This window comes from Cebidichthys violaceus, unplaced genomic scaffold (assembly GCF_023349555.1).
Source record: "Cebidichthys violaceus isolate CVI_PGR_0920_01 unplaced genomic scaffold, fCebVio1.0.p SCAF_2, whole genome shotgun sequence".
NCBI classification, from domain to species: Eukaryota; Metazoa; Chordata; class Actinopteri; order Perciformes; family Stichaeidae; genus Cebidichthys; species Cebidichthys violaceus.
Genome location: NW_027176372.1, coordinates 5641011 through 5657619, shown reverse-complemented (window position 1 = coordinate 5657619; position 16609 = coordinate 5641011). Strand labels below are relative to the sequence as shown.

At 40.2% G+C, this 16609-nt stretch overlaps 1 pseudogene; it reads left to right on the top strand.

Annotated features, from left to right (window-relative positions):
- The first annotated feature begins 2714 nt into the window (after nt 1-2714).
- On the top strand, nt 2715-16265 carry LOC137875812 (general transcription factor II-I repeat domain-containing protein 2-like; annotated as a pseudogene).
- The last annotated feature ends 344 nt before the right edge of the window (nt 16266-16609 follow it).

The window sequence follows — 16609 nt, the reverse complement described above, 5'->3', positions numbered from 1 at the left end:
CACATTTTGCTTTTCTCAGGTGTGTTGAGTGATGAATCCCACTTGATCATAAATTGGAGTCTTGTGACCGATTGTTAGCATAAACTCTTCCTAAACCCGAAATTTAGGCAGAGGTTGTGCTTTGTGCAAATGTGTTTGAGATTTCCATCAAGAAATGTTTATAAAGGCTTTATTTACAAAAAATGTATAAATGTAATGCCTGTCAAATGTTGCCTATGTATAGAATACAGGTGTGTGAATCAGTTAAACTGTTCCCTGAGAATGTAAGAACTAATCTGGGGACATAAATACATAATTCTGACAAGGCTCAGGAAACCAGACACCCCAGAAGAAAAAAAAACAATTGTAATGGTTGTGTGTGGATCACAACAGATACGGGTCAGGCTGGAGACTGAGTTAAAAGGGACCAATCAGGGAGGTCAGACACTCCGCAGTCTCAGATGTCAACTTAAGGAGCGAGCGCGTCACAGCCCTGCAAGTAGAGGAGCTGCGCCTACTTATTACTTTTGCAAGTGCTTTCACATCGATTGCGTGCAGAATATAGCTCTTCTTGCACAAGTAATGTTGAAACCTGCCAGGAGAGGACCATGCTTTGAGCGCATGCTGTAATCCCTGAGCGCACAACTACTATTCCTGTCCTGCTCGCAAGACTTTCACCTGCTTTTCTTTTTGACAGAAAGTGGGCAGACCCAGTCGCCACTGTAATATAATTGGCTATTTCTGCCGCAGGCTACAATTCTGCTCATGTGAGCAGAGTGCATGTTCATGTGTTGAATCAAGTTAATTAAAGGTTCATATTACACCAGGAACTTAAGTGTGTGCTGATTTTGACAGCCCCTTTAGATTTTCTCCACCCTTCTCGTCAGCAGGTCTGGTGTCTTTGTTGTCTCCCGGTGGGGACTGGCAGAGCAGCGAGGGGAAGCTCCGCTACTGGCTGGAGCAGCTGCCGCCAGGCAGCATTGATTTTGCCAAAATCATGAACAGCTAACAATGTAAAAATCTTCTCCCTATGGTCTCGTCTACTTCTGCAGCAGAACAACTCCTTGCTGAAGAGCAGCTGAAGCTGACCTTTGCCGACGGGTTCACTGAGAAGAGTTCTAACATTAAAGCTGATCAGCCTCTTCATTTGTGACTTTGCAGAGTGAATAAAAATGTGATTGAATCTTTTGTTTTCCTTTAAACTCTGCTTACAGCTGAAGCACAGCCACTCTCTACTGCTGGTTTCAGAATTCCACCCTAATTCCACCTGGCCTGAAACGGTCCTCAATACAGAGGATATATTGAGGGAGGGGTGGTGGTAAGCCCTGTTTGTTCAAAGATGATAAATGGCTCTGAATGTGAACATCCTGATTGATCTTTATCAGCCACCCACTAACTACTGCCTCATGACTTTCGACCCCTACCCAATCAACGCTGTTAGAGGTTTTGGTCTGGAGTTCACATACAGTTGACGTCTGTTTCCGGATATTTGTTCAGGGTCCTGGTTGTTTCAGTGATGTAGTGTTTCTAGTGATTCTTTTGCTAGATGTTTGACAGTCCAGCTAGTCGGAGTCCAAACATCAGTCCTAATCATAACTACCAAATGTTTATTCATTTCAGTTGGACTTATAACCTAGAATTCCCAAAACAGTCTGAACTGTATGGTGATTCAACACAACAGGGCAACAAAGTAGGATAATTAAATGTGGACTCTTAAAGTGTCTAAAATGTCATCTAAAGCTATATTAGTAAATTATTTAATATCAGATAATCATATTGATTTATTTTGTCCTGGCAATGAAGAATATGTCCGCCTAAATGAATCTACTCCTCCAAGTCATATTAATACTCACAGGTGGAGTAGCAGCCATCTTTGACTCAAGCCTATTAGTAAACCACAAACCTAAACTAAATTAGATTGACTGCTGTTAAGTTGTAATTTTTCGATCCTTATTATGCTTACTACTCTCATTAAATGATTCATTTATATCATATGCATTGCAGAGGCATTACAACAGGCTTTATGTGTTTTTCAAGGATTCAAGGATAATTTATTGTCATTGCCCAACAGAATGCAGTTGTAGCCCAATTGCAACAATTGTGCTAACAAAACAAAAACAGCAGTACATTCCTGTAGTGCATTTTTATGAATTTGCATCACAGCAGTAACAAAAACAATTCTCTGGGCAAATAATAATATGCCCGACATCTTATCATAAAAAATTCAACATGGTGAAAAAATAGTTTATCAACTTTAACTGTTTGAGCACCAAGCATCATGATGTAAACAGAGTCCTCCTCTGGTCCACCAGAGTCCTGCTCTCTGTCCTGCAGCTTGATCCTGGACCACGATGGATCCAGGTCTCTGCGAAGATGTGGGCTCAAAACAACAAAAAAACAAATTGAGACGATAAAATGTAACCCTCATAATATCATAAAATCAAACCTGGTGGACCCCCTCTGAAAATAAATGGTGTGTGCATGTTCACAAGCAGCTTCTTTATCTTAACTGACTTGTGTGCCAAATCATTCTCCTGTTGTTCCAGGTTCACATGCCCATGTGTTCATTCAAGTATTTATTTATGCCATCGCAATTTCTCATTCATTCTGTAAATTGATGAGCGTGCACGTGGCTCTTGCTGTGCACATGTACATGGGCAAAGGCGTGTACACATAAGCCTCTGCTCAAACATAACTGAAATGCTCAAGTTAAATTGATGAGTGTACATGTAAGCATGGCCATGCACGTGGGTACGGGCGTGCACGTGTATGAGTGCCTTTGTTCTATGAATTCATGTGTGGAAGTGACTGTTTATGAAAGCTTGAAGATCAGACAATTCATTTCATTTTCTACACTTACAGTCTAGATCAAATAAATCTGTACTTGAGAAGAAGCTGTCATCTGTTTATAATTGTATATAATAGCGTACGCATTTCATAGATTTTTGAGGACGTCATAGACAGCCAATAGCAGAAACCAGGTTCAATAGCTAGTGTTCAACCTGAGGAGGTCACTCTTTACTGTATGTATATTTTTACAGAGGGCTTAGTTCCTCTTTAAAGACGGCAGAACATTGCAAGATCATACGTACTATATATTTCAGTGTGCAACAGTTGCACCATGAGATAAACATGCACTAAGTGACACAACGTTTAACCCTCTGAACCCGTTTTGGGGCGTATTTTGCTCCCGTCACATTTTTCCTCTCTGTGGCCATGAGTTTCACTGCAATATAAAAGTCCTGCACTTCTATGGAAACGGCACAATCATGGCTAAAAGCAGAGATAATTATAAAATGTCTTATATTACAGTTGCAATGCCATGAATCATAAAAAAAGAAAAAAAATGCAAGTTGATTTCTTTGTTAATTTTACAAAAATTGGCAAACAATAAAATCTATATATCCAACATTTTTTTAAGTGTCCACAAGTCTTACAAATGTTGGAACGAAATGGAGGCTCCACGTGCTATAAATACTGAGTTAGTGCATTGAGGAGAAGACAGGAGAGGTTGTAAGTAGAGGTTGTAAAAATGTGAATGTGTTCAGCAGCCTGCAGTTCCACATTTCTGTCACAGCCGAGTCAATCATGGCTTATTTTTTTAATTTTTTTTTACAGTATCTAGTTAAAGCCAAAGGTTTCTTTGGGGCGACATTTTAAATGAGACACGTAGAATAAAATGTTTTTATGAAATATCACAATTTTAAGCTTCATTTTGGGTTTTTTCTCTGGAAGAACCGTGGAGAAGATGCAAATCTGACAATAATCACAGTTTTTACAGCTTCTGTCTATGATAAACGCCGTAGTTTTGGCGATTGTTTAAAGACAACTTTCTTTTCCATCCCGCCGGGGGTGGGGGTGGGGTTCAGAGGGTAAAATTGGGCAAACAGCTACCCAAATTAACAGTACATACAATTGGGGAGTTGAGCAGTATAACAGCAAGTTAAGTTAAGTTATGTTCTCAGTTGGATTTTCATCTGTTTTTAAATGTTATAAAATAGAAAAGTGAGGTTATGTAATTTTCTTCTTTTGCCTCTGTGCAAAGTACTTGTTGCCCCACAAGTTTAGTTTTTTTCTACCTAGAGGGGCATTGAGGTGTGAGTCAAAACTGGAGGCTTCAAGTTTGGTCACATCACCTCAGACTCCCCATGTTAGCAGCCCCATGGCGTGCTCGAATGTCAGTCTCTCTTGCTGTTCCGTTTGATATGTGTGTGTGCGTGTGTGTCATACTCCCTCAGCCCTCCCCCCCTCTCTCCCTCTGTGTGTGCCTCTCTCCCTCCCTGTGTTTGTGCGAGGTTACATTACTTCATTGTGCAATAAACTGTCACTGCAGATCAGTGGGATTTGGACAGGAGACAACAGGAGACAAGGGAAATGTGGAGGAGAAACAAGGGCTGTGACTAGAACAGAGTCCAAAAAAGAGAAGGAAGGGTGGGTTATGACTTTTTTTTTTAACAAAATGCATTGAGGTTTTGCAGAATCATCCTGTTGCTCAGCTTCCCCAACAAGCTTATAGAATATATCAAATCCATCCCTATCTTGCATGCTAATGTGCTGGAAAATTAGCTTCTGCCAGAGCCTGTTAGGCTTCAGTCTAGAAACTGTAGACTATATGAAATCTATATGCATCTCAAATTAATATTTAAAATGTGCCTCTCCACAGCCATTCTGGTGTAGAACAGCTTGTGCCTTTTGCATCATTGTCTTTCAGTATGAACCAACAGAGATTCAGCTTCAACATTCCCATTTGGAAATCCATGATATGGGGCCGAAAATAGATTTTTTATCATTGATGCTACGGTATTAACAACTTCGACATGCTTCTGCTGTGCAAAAGCTTTCAATTTTTTCTTATTACATCAAACCATGCATACGTACAAATGATGAATGCTGGTCCGGCTATCTTAATATAAACACACACCGTTTAACTAAATGCATCTCATATTAAAACCATAATAATTAAAAAAGACTTTGATACAATATTTAAAACAGTTTGTTTTGTAATGCATTGGCTAAATGTATTAAATAATTATTATATATTTCAAAGCTTCTATTGAGGACTTTGATTGAAGCTTGTTGAATACTGTTTGTGATCATACTTTATTTATTTGATGTTATTGTGGTTATGTAAATGTAATTTATGGTGCTGTTAGAGTGATGCTAGAACTCCCCATTAAAACCAGAGCTGACAAAGAACAGTTTGTTGACTGCAGTGAAAATGTTATTATTGAAATACTAAATGCCAACAGATATAGATTGAATGAGAATATTTCATCAGGTAAAAATATGTTGTGAATTTTAGAATTGATTACATCTATTCTTTTTCAATAAATGATAACTTTTAGACTTTACAACACACTGGAGTTTTTGGAAATTTAGTTTAGAACACATGAGTCAGCACACAGGCACCACTAAAATGTAGTTCTACAAATAGTATAACACTAATCATATTAATGTAGCCTGATCTTTGTCTGACACTGCGCAGAAAAACACAATTAACAGAATGAATACACATTCAAAAAATGAAGCTGCACATTCAAATGTTGATTTAGAATTTGAAAGACTGTCAGTGTGATAAAACTTTGAGCTATTCTGTGCAGCCACTTTAGGAGACACATTACCTCTGGGTGAAAGTCCTTGCTGAATGTCAACTTGTGTGCCTTTTCTGCCTTCCACCTCGGACACAATTGTCTCAAAATCTCAAATAATTTTTTATTTTTTTATTTTGAGGCTATGCTCTTTTACAACAGCTTCTTTACGATCTCCATGGATACACCTCTAGGCAAACATATTGAGAAATGGGGGCATGGCAGCATGCTGATTGCAAATAGCTGGCACACGCCTGTCAATTTAGAATGATTCTGATTCCTTAACATACACATGGTGGGAAGAACAAAACTGTCCAGTACACACAATTCATGAATCTGATGGTCATTTTGCATTAGCATTTGTTTTGTGTGCTAAGTAAGACATTTTTTTACAGATCTATTAGTAAAGGAGGCCCATTGTGTGTATACTTCCAATGAGTTCAGTAGATTCAAAATTAATTTAGGCCTCAAAGCTTGAATATGTAAAAGCATGTGAGTATTTTTGATATCCACTTATGTTAGCATAATCAGACAGGCCACAATCACCCACAAGCATGCTGGATCACCAACACAATCAAATCAGAAAATTGGCACACCAAGATAAAAACCTGCCTTACAGCATTTGGCAAAAAATAAGGCCTCTTTGCTGCTGTTACGATATGCAAATGTGAATCAAAATTGCATCATATGGTTGGTAAAATATTGATTTGTAGCCTAAATCATACAAAGCAAAATCACAGCCAGTTCAATGACACTTGACCACAACAACTCCAGCAGCAGCTTTGAGAAGTGCTGTAAAAGCTGAGTGAGTGTGGCCACTCACAATGACTTCTGTATGTAATGCAGGCATCATGGACAGCAAGTCTGATTAGTGCAGAGAATGCTCCAATTACAACGGGGTTTATGGGGGCCGGTCTTGGTGGATTAGTCTTAAAGCTGAAGCAATTTGTGCAGAGCTCTGATCATTAGCATATTACTGCCACAACTTGATAAGATTTGTGGCAGGAATAAAACAAAAACCCCATGTTCTTCCATGCCAAGAAGCACAAAATGTCCCCCCCTAATGCCATAGTGCTGAGTGCAGGGCCTGTATGGGTAAGAATGCTGTGGCTATAGATTTAATGAGCCTACGGTGCACAGTGTGAGCACAGACACAATGGAAGCTGACCTCTGATAAGCCTATGGCCACAGGTGTGCACCTGCAGAGCAGATGCATGGTCAGGAGGATACCATCGTCAGGTGGGGTTGGCCCTCAGTAATGACACCTAATTTCCTCCTTTAGCATTGTGCTCTGTGCTAGTGAGCTCTGACACCTGGATGATAGAAGAGAGTGGGTGTGACACAAAGCCAAGAGAAAACTGACGTGTGGATTCCATCAGGTAAACAAAGGCAGATAAAAATAATTAGTCTTGATGGAATTATATTGTGTTGTGTTTCTCTAAGGGGAATATGTACCCATTGCGGAAATTATAATTAACCTTTTCAATTAAAGGCTGATTTTATTTATTAAACAGGTTAATGTCATATTCATTACATTGTCTAACTAGGTCACACCTCAAATATCAGTCAATGAATGGATAGAGGAGAGTTCCAGGCATATAGGATCCATCATCTTTGGGCATGTTTTGCTTCAGTACTGTCAAAATATATATATATATATATATATATATTAATGGAGTAAAACAATAGATTTTTTGAACAGCTGTTCTGTGCACCTGATGGGGGCCGTGCATTCAACTTAACATGTCAACGCACCAACTGGGCAGATGTAACTTTGCCTCCCTTTCCCCCGCATGGGATGGAAGACAAAAAACATCCAGCTGTATAACCCTCATCCCAAAGGAGCTCCTCGAGTTCTAGGGAACAAAGAGATTTGGACGAAGGGTAGCCTTCAAGAAGCAGTAAGTAGAAGAGTGTAACGTAGAGAACAGGCACCCTCAATAAAACATTTGATTAAACTGTATTCAAGGTGAGATTTAGATTTTAAAGGCACACATTGTTTAGGAAAATTGTTACGCTTGTTAGCTAAGGCTAGTAATAGATTGTAAGTCGTTGTTTGGTAGAAAACTGTTGATAGGGCCGTTATTAGCATTAGCCTAACTAGCTAACCCGTTGGTGAATGTGACCGCATGGTTATTTTGGTATTGTTGTTTAGTTTGGACATTAGTAAAGTTTCGCAGAAGAAGAACAGCAAAAGAAGAGTATCATATCATACACTGACGGGAGGGCAACACAAGCAGCAAAGCTGTCTTGAATGACTCCTTACAGAGATGAATGCTCCAGAGGTTGAAAGACACCCTTCACCAAAGCCCCGAGCACCAATAGCATTTCCCACTTTGGGGAGGAGGCACGCATCTCTGTTTCCTTGCACCAGCGGTGGAACCCTGACCGCTTTTCCCTGTATCAAGCAATGGCAGATCCCCCCCTCTAGCTGTCTGGATGGTCTGAACCGCCTGTCCATCCCACCTTACCCTGTCCCACTCAGGAGCCAAGCCCGGAGAGGACGGCCCATTAGGGTGCATTAACAATGATACTCTTCTTAATGCACCCGCCTCCTGAGACGGAGCCCCCCAGAACTGGGCTAGGCTGCCGCCCCTGAATCATATCTTCATATCACTGCGCCAAGCAGGAATCTGTAGTAGGTTGCTGCTTGGCGCAGTGATATGAACTGCTCCCGCCTCACTCTCTCCAAAAGGCATTGCTTGTGCTTTCTGGCATCCAAGCTAAAGCAGGATACCACTGCAGGCGCTATCACCATTACACCCTGTAATACACGTAGTGGTAGACTGACAGCAGCAGGTCCGTCTGTGGTCCGACAGAGTTGCCTGCAGCCTGTGTCGAGCATAAACCCCAGATACTCCACCTGGTAGTTTGGCAGGGGGTTGCTTCCCTTCCTGTTGATCGTGAACCCAAACTTGGTTAGTTGTAAGATCATAGCCATGATAATGAGGTCTTCACTATTGTGGGAAGGCAGCCTACCATTAGGACCTAGGCAACAGGGGGCAGAGTCTATAAAACGGGGTGGGAAGTTTACCTGGGCCTTTCCTCCTGAACTCAGACACACCTGAGGAAGCAGCTGAGGCCAGCCTTTGTTTGGTGACTGAATTGGTAAGCTCTCTTTCTTTCCTTTTATAAATATGTTGAAAAGCATGATTTTAAGAGTGAAATTGTAGAAACATGATGTATTCTTTTTAGGTCATAGCATTAAATCAAAGGTGTGTGTGAGATAATGTTTAAAAATGTGTTATCTGCTAGATTCATGTTTGGTGAGGGACTACTGTAAAACTTGGAGTGATTGCTTAGGCACATCAACCAATAATAAAGGTATGCTTAAGCAGAACGGAGAGGTTTTTACATAGCTTTTTAGTCAATTAACACATTAACATGGTTCTTATAAATATAGATTCCAGTCATCGGTATGTTGTCAACTAGTGGAGGGGACGGTGTCCAGTCTAGAAAGGTAGATTATTTACTTTTACATTGCATGTTTTATCAAATGTTTGTGTAGAGGTTGCTTTTTATATGATGTATTGTTTCTTTTTTAGTTTCAAACAAAGACAATAGAAGAGCCAACCACTGTTTTACCCTTACTTTTAGTGTTTAGATTTAGTGTGCCTTTTAATAAATCAATCGAATGGGCCATGTTCTGTTTATTTTCTTGTGGGGCTTTGTGCTGTACTGAAGGGGGACTAAGTGGTAGAGTTGGCATCTTGCATGCATATCTTATTGTGTGGTTTGAGTCACCGTAGTGGAGTGGAGACAATTCTTTTATGCCATACATTGTCAATAAAATCTATATTTTCAGTCGGTCTCTAGTTTATTCTGGGTCTTGTGCATTGCGTATCACCGGGTCACACTATAAAAGACCCTGATTCCTCTGTTGCACAGAGACTGAAGAGCTGTGTCCACTAGGGGTTTAACCGTTCGGTACGCATTACGAACTGCAGAGATTGTGACCTTCTTTCACAGAAGCACAACAGCAGCCCACGTGTTAAAGATAACACATTAGTTGCTGCAGCTTCCTGTACACAAATGAATCCATCATTGTTCAAAGTAAAAAAATAACATACTTTATGATGGGAATTTCTGCTTTTTTGCTGTATTGAACCGTGCTGTACCGAACCGTGGCACCATTGTATTGTATTGAACCGAACCGGGAATTTTGTGAACAGTTACACCCCTAGTGTCCACACATCTGGTGGGCTACGTCAGTCTGTAATCATAGGCTATCCCCTAGAAAGTGAAACAAGAGAATATACTGTATATTGTCAAAGCCACCTCAACCTGAAAGTATGCACCTGCCCGGCTGAACCACTGCAGCTAAGGTGAATGATAAAGTGCAGCTTTTTTGATAACATTTTTGAATGTAGAAATTCCTGCCTCAAATGCAGCTGTCCATTAAACCCCAAGCACAATAAATCATAACTGAATAAAACCATGCCTGTCCACTGTCCTAATATATATATATATATATATATATATATATATATATATATATATATATATATATATATACACACACACACCTCTCAACACCCCTTCTTACTATCTCTCTTCCCTAAAAATATCAATCACTGCCCTCTCTCTCTTTTCAATCTTTTTTTTTTTTTGTCAAGCATCTCCTGGCTCATAGCTAGTCTCTTTCCAAATGTCAATCAATCATCAGCTCCCATTCTCTTTCTCAATCATTGCCTTTCTCAATCTCCTTCGCTCTCTCATTTTCACTCTAGTTTATGCATTATAAATCAACACAACACTCCCACCCCTCTTTCCAGAGGCTCCCGTTTTGGATCAATTAATCAGCCTAGTTCGGAGTCATTGACAACCAAAAGATGGGAAAGCACTTTATGTATCTCTCCTATAGGGACACATTTGAACACACATACACACATACATACTACATATTACAGCACATTAAAGCTTTTCATATGTCAATGTATTTTTTTAAAGATGTTTACAATATTAAAATGGATATTGAGTCACTTGTTACAACTGTATACATCCTCCTGTAAATATAAATCCTCCTAACCCTCCTCCAGAGCAGGGTAAGTACATTTCTAGTGATGTTTTGATGATTGGGATTTGAATGCAGTTTTCCACTGGGGATATTCCTTTTTATACAGAACTTTTTTGCTTCAGCCTTACTTAATGTAAGCAAAATGAAAACAACTGTCTGCTGCTGATAAACTCACTGTACACTACTTGCTTAGCTGCATAGCAGAACATTTAGCTGCTAAAGAGACAGATATTTCAGCCTGACCTCATTCCATAAGCGTCAAACTACCTTTGTCACAGCCCTCGGCGTCTGACACTGATGCACAAGGCACCCTTTAGCATCTGTATGTGACGCACTGGGCTTTCGAGTAACTCCACTATAAACCAACAATCTAAGTACTGTAGACGGAGATGGAGATATTTAACTGCATAATGTAGAACTTTCACCTTCTGGTCTTGATCACCTGAGTCAGTAGGATTCATTCTCGCTCATGACAATTAATCCAGTATAGTTGTTGCAATAAATGGTAAATGGACTGTACTTTTCTAGTCTTCCGACCTCTCCAAACACTTTAACACTACATGTCGTCATTCACCATTTATACACTGATGGCAGGGGCTACCATGCTAGGTGCCACCTGCCCATCAGAACTATTTAACATTCGTACCCATTCATACACCACGGGAACAGCCTGCGGGAGCTATTTGGGGTTAAGTGTCTTGCCCAATAGAGAGGACACTTATATAAGATAATAGGGAAATATTTGGACTAGTGGAGCCGGCGACCGAACCGCCGATCCTCTGATTGAAGGACAACCCTGCTCTACCACTGAGCAACAGTCTGAAACAAAGTAGTGGACCAAATAACTGTCCAACATCAATGGATCCTTGTATACTTAGCGACATACAAAGAAAATACTTACTAATGTAGCCAACATTGTATAACTTGTTGAGAGATCGTAGAAAAGTATGAAAGTATAAAAGTATAACTGTTATAACCTGTAACCTTTTGAATCAACGTATAACCATTGAACCTATAAACCTTTTTACTTTTTGATAGAAATGATTAAACCTATAACTTGCTTTACTTTTTGATAGATGTGATGAACCATATAAACTGTATATGTGTCTTTATTAGAATAGTCACTCTAAAACGTATGCTTCCTCTTGTGAACAGGATCAAACCAGTTACATTCTGTGTTAGCTCTAAAAGAGGGGAGGACTTGTGGGTGAGTCACTCATGAGCCAGAAGGAGGTGGAGCTTTTTAGCAGCATAAAAAGGAGCAGAGAATCTGTGAGTTTGGGCTTTTTTCCCCCAACTGGACTTAGGAGTCTTACCCCCTTAGAAAGTGACTGGATTATTCCTCATAGCAAAATCAGTGAGAACTGATAAAGAGGAAAACTCTGTATAGAAGGAGGGTTAGACTTATTTCTTGTATCACAGAAACTGTTTCATTGACTTGAAATTGTTGTAAGAGATTGTTGTGAGAAAAACCTAAATAAAAATCCGGCCTTACATTTTGTAAGAGACTGAAACCAAACAACGTATTCTGGTCCTTTAAAATAATTTAACCCTCTTCCCCTGTCCGTTGATCTTGTGATCAGAAGTGACGACTGAAGCATGCAGAGGAGCTTAAGGTAAGTACCCTGAGTGAAGACTTGGCAGTGTTAGTCATAAAATGGTGAGAATGTTCACAATAGGCAATAGTAAAGTACAGACGAAGTACATAACTATTACATACAGGGTGCTAGGGTTGCATCCCATTGAGAACGCCTAGGGCTTTAGCCGTAAAAGACTTTCAAGAAGACAATTAATCCGAAATCCTAACGATTTAGCTACGGGGTGAGATAAAAGGCCGAAGGTTTTGTTCCAGCACCTCAAAAAGGAACGTATATCCTTGCAGGTGGGACAGCCGACGGAGTGACCACCGTGTTAGGTGCGAACGACTTCCCCGCCTAGAAACGGGGCAGGAGCCGCTCACGCTTCAAACTTAAAAGGTCCAGTGTGTAGGATTTGGTGACAATTGAACTGACCACAATCTTTATCTTTGGTGTCATTATTTTCCAACTCACTGCTGTCCTCCAAGTGCTGCAACTGTGGTGAGGATGGAAAAAAACTACTTAAACGGGTCCTGTCATGTGTGAAAAGTGCAAAAAATCAAGGCCACGTAGGGGGTCATGTAGATCTCACTTTTACATCAAGTATGCCGAGGTGAGCAAAATGAAATTCATAAATTTCATATTTGCGAAGTTAAATTAGAATGGGCGATTATCATAACAAGGCAATTTCCAATTACAGTAATGTCTTTCATTACATTTTCCCATCTTGTCTTATCATTCAAATATTTTTTCATATTATCAGCCCTCCAGCCCTCCAGACTCCCAAGGAGCAGAGTCTTGCCACACCACTTTATTTGCTCTTTCTGCTCTTTCTACTAATTTAATAAATTCTTAATCCAACTTTGTTTCTTCCCCCATGTTGCTTCTCCCTGAGCCAGGATTGTAAAATATGGGGGTTCATCCAGTCCACAGTTACATATTTTTGGTAACTCCCCTAGGTTTTGGTAGTTTTCTGCTTTGTTTGGTTTTCTACTGTGGTGTAGTGACAAGCAGTCTGTTTGTTGCACAGTGGGACAAGTTATTTCAGAGTTCAGAAGTGGGAAAGGGGCCATAGTGGCCATTTGGTGTCGTGGCTGGTGTGATCCCATTGCAAGATGATATTTAGCCTTCTTTTGTTTTAAAGCAATGCTGGGTGAACAAACTAGTTTCTGTTAGGGGTATGCAATTCAAAAAAATGTGTGCACTACTTTTAATGTGAAGAGCTTTTGTTGTGTAACTTCAGTTTGTAGTCTTTGGTAGCTGTACATTTTTGTATGAAGACAGTATTGCGTTTGCAGCTTGTCTTGTTAAATGTTGTTTGGACACTTTGTGGGTTATGTTGGTACTGGTGAGATCAGTTTTTTTTAAATTTTAGATGTAGTTATTGAGAGGCTTAAGGCTATTTTGATTGAAAATAGCCTGAAGAGCTAATTCCTTTAAGTCAGTTAAGACAGGTTGCTGTGCTGGTAATCCCATGCATCTTTTACAGAAGTCAGATGTCCTTTGATAGTATTGATTCTGTTCAAATTAAATCTGTTTTATTTAATTAAAGGTTTGTTGTTGTATGTTAAAACCTGAGAAAAAGGTAAGTTCCCCTAGAAATTTTGATATGTAGATACATCTTTAAAAATAACATCGAAGCACTTTGTAAGTCGATAGCTGCCCTCAGCCCTCTTTCAAATGAACAAACAGCACAAGTTGACACTAACAGTGTCACCGTTTGTTTATGGACACTTTCTAACCATTACAGCAGGGCTGCAGAAAGGTTTGACAGACTGTCTAAGGGAATCTGCATGAATTCTGCTCTCTGCTGTATCTATCACCCCACAGGGCAGAGGATTTCAGGCAGCAGGATTTCTTAATAGCATCTGTGCTGTTGATGGATGTCACATTCCAATTGTGGAACTGCACTGCAAAAATCCAATAGCATACCATAATAGGAGACAATTTTATTCAGTAATACTAAATGGGTTGTTTGACAGCCAAATGCAGTTGTGTTATGACAGTGACCCTTACTGGCTGGCATCATGCTCCTACATTTTGGCTGTCTCAGGTTAGACTGCTGCTGGAAGGAGATCCTCAGTCCCTGGTGCCAAGTCACATCACTGGGAATTCTGCATATTTAATGATGCTCCAGTTCATGGGGCCCTACAGTGGAAATTCCACTGTAGACGAAGGCTAATAAAGCTTGTGTGTGTGTGTGTGTGTGTGTGTGTGTGGCTTGAATTTTTGCACTCAAAAGCGAACTGTCTAAAACGTATTATCTAAGATCCATCCATTCATTATCCTCAACCACTTATCCTATTCAGTGGGGGCATGGCCTCTGAGTATCAAAGGTCATGTCGTAAACTGAGGGTTTTTTCAGGTCATCCAAACAGATTCTGTAAGTCCTTTATCAGTTACATTTTTAATGCTCAAGCTTCTTTATCATCAGTTATAATCACATTTCAGAATTCTTTATCTTTCTATGATTATCCTTATCACAACATATAAGAATGCTGCCATTCCATTGAATCTCTTCACACTGAAGGTGTAAGTGGTGGCCTCACAACCACAGAAGTACAGTATAAATCCTATCCAGGTGACAACAGTGCATCATTCATCAGCCAGAGACCTTCCCAATTACCTGATGCTGCTCCCTAATTACAGTCTGAGACCTGGAAAAAAATAACTTTTCTCTGGTATAGGTTCTAGAGCAGGCATGGGCAAACTACGGCCCATGGGCCATATATGGCCCGTTGGGCTTTTTAATCTTGCCCGTCGAATATTGGTAGAAAATTGTCCAAATTATAGTAAAGACCACATTAATTTTGCCTTTTTCATGCAATACCCGGCGTTTCAGTTGATCCCACTAGATGGCGCATTCCAGACACAATTGACCTTCGCTGGAGTCTGGTCTAGTCTCTCTAATTCATCTTTGCCACTGCATTGAGCCCTTCTGTCTTCGACAAACTGCTATTCAAGAGTCAAGCACCACGGCAAGTTATTTGCTAGCATTCAAATTAGCAAAGGCCAGCAAGCCTTTTTCCGAAGGGGAGTTTTTGAAAGAATGCATGGTAGAGAGAGCAGGTCTCTTGTGTCCAGAGAGCAAAAACAAATTTGAAAATGAGCTTATCACGCAGGACAGTGCCGTGTAGAACTAATTGACGAAGACTTAGCCAGCGAGTTAAACAAAAAAAGCTGAGTCATTTAAATTATATTTGTTAGCACTGGACGAAAGTAACAACATAAAAGACACCGCTCAGCTCTTAATTTTTATCAGAAGGATTAATGACAATTTTGAGATAACAGAGGAATTTTTGACCTTGGAATCTCTAAAGGGGATGACAGGGTGTCATCGAGAGGCTGAAGCTACCTTGGTGTAAACTTGCCAATGTCACCACAGATGGATCGGCAAACTTAACAGGAAAAAATGTCGGGCTGCTGAAAAGAATCCAGGTTAAAGTGAAAGAGGAAAACCCTGAGCTGGATGTAATTTTCCTACACTGCATAATCCATCAGGAAGCCCTGTGCAAGTCTGTATTGCAGCTTGATCATGTAGTGAAGCCAGTCGTAAAACTCGTTAACTTTATACGAGCGAGGGGACTTCAGCATCGTCACTTTATTAAGTTCCTTGAGGAAACTGATGCTGATCACCAGGACTGGCTTTATCACTCTCATGTCCGCTGGTTAAGTTTGGGGAAAGTATGTCGACGAGTGTGGGAGCTCAAAGGGGAGATTAGCTCATTTTTGGAGTTAATCAGGAAAGCTAATGATTGACTTTGTGATTTTGCTTTTGTTGTGGACATATTGACATACATAAATGAGCTGAACATGAAGCTACAAGGGAAAGATCAATTTGTGCATGAAATGTACACAAATGTGAGAGCCTTCAAAGCCAAATTGACTTTATTCTCAAGATACATTTTGATAATAAAGACACTGAAAGAGCCCCCTCGACATATGAAGAAATACAGCAAATCGCTGGACGACCTGCACGGAGAATTCTGCCATCTGTTCTCTGTTGACAAGTCACTTCAGCTGGTCACTTCAGCTGGAGACATAGTCTTGTGTCCCCTGTCACAAGACTATGAAACAGCACCGCAGGATTTTAATTTGTCTTGAAAGCAAGTGTGCCCCGCCCTCAGGTGAGGAGGGCAACTTATAAGATGGTGGTTATGATGCATAGTGAGGTGTGGAGAAGTGGGTGACGGCAGATATCATTTTTGACCTCGGCCTCAGCCTGTGAAAGCATCTGCTGATTGAAAGGCATCGGCTACGCTGCAGCAAAACCCAAAAGACATTGAAACTGCATCTTATGTTCCTATTTTTGTTTATTTTGCAATAAATGGAAGGCAACAGTGAACCAGCTCCTTCTGGATTTTCTTTTAGGAAAGGTTGCGAGTCAGACATATTCACCCAAACTCTACGTGGTAAAAACAATACAGGACATCAAATATAGAGGTTAA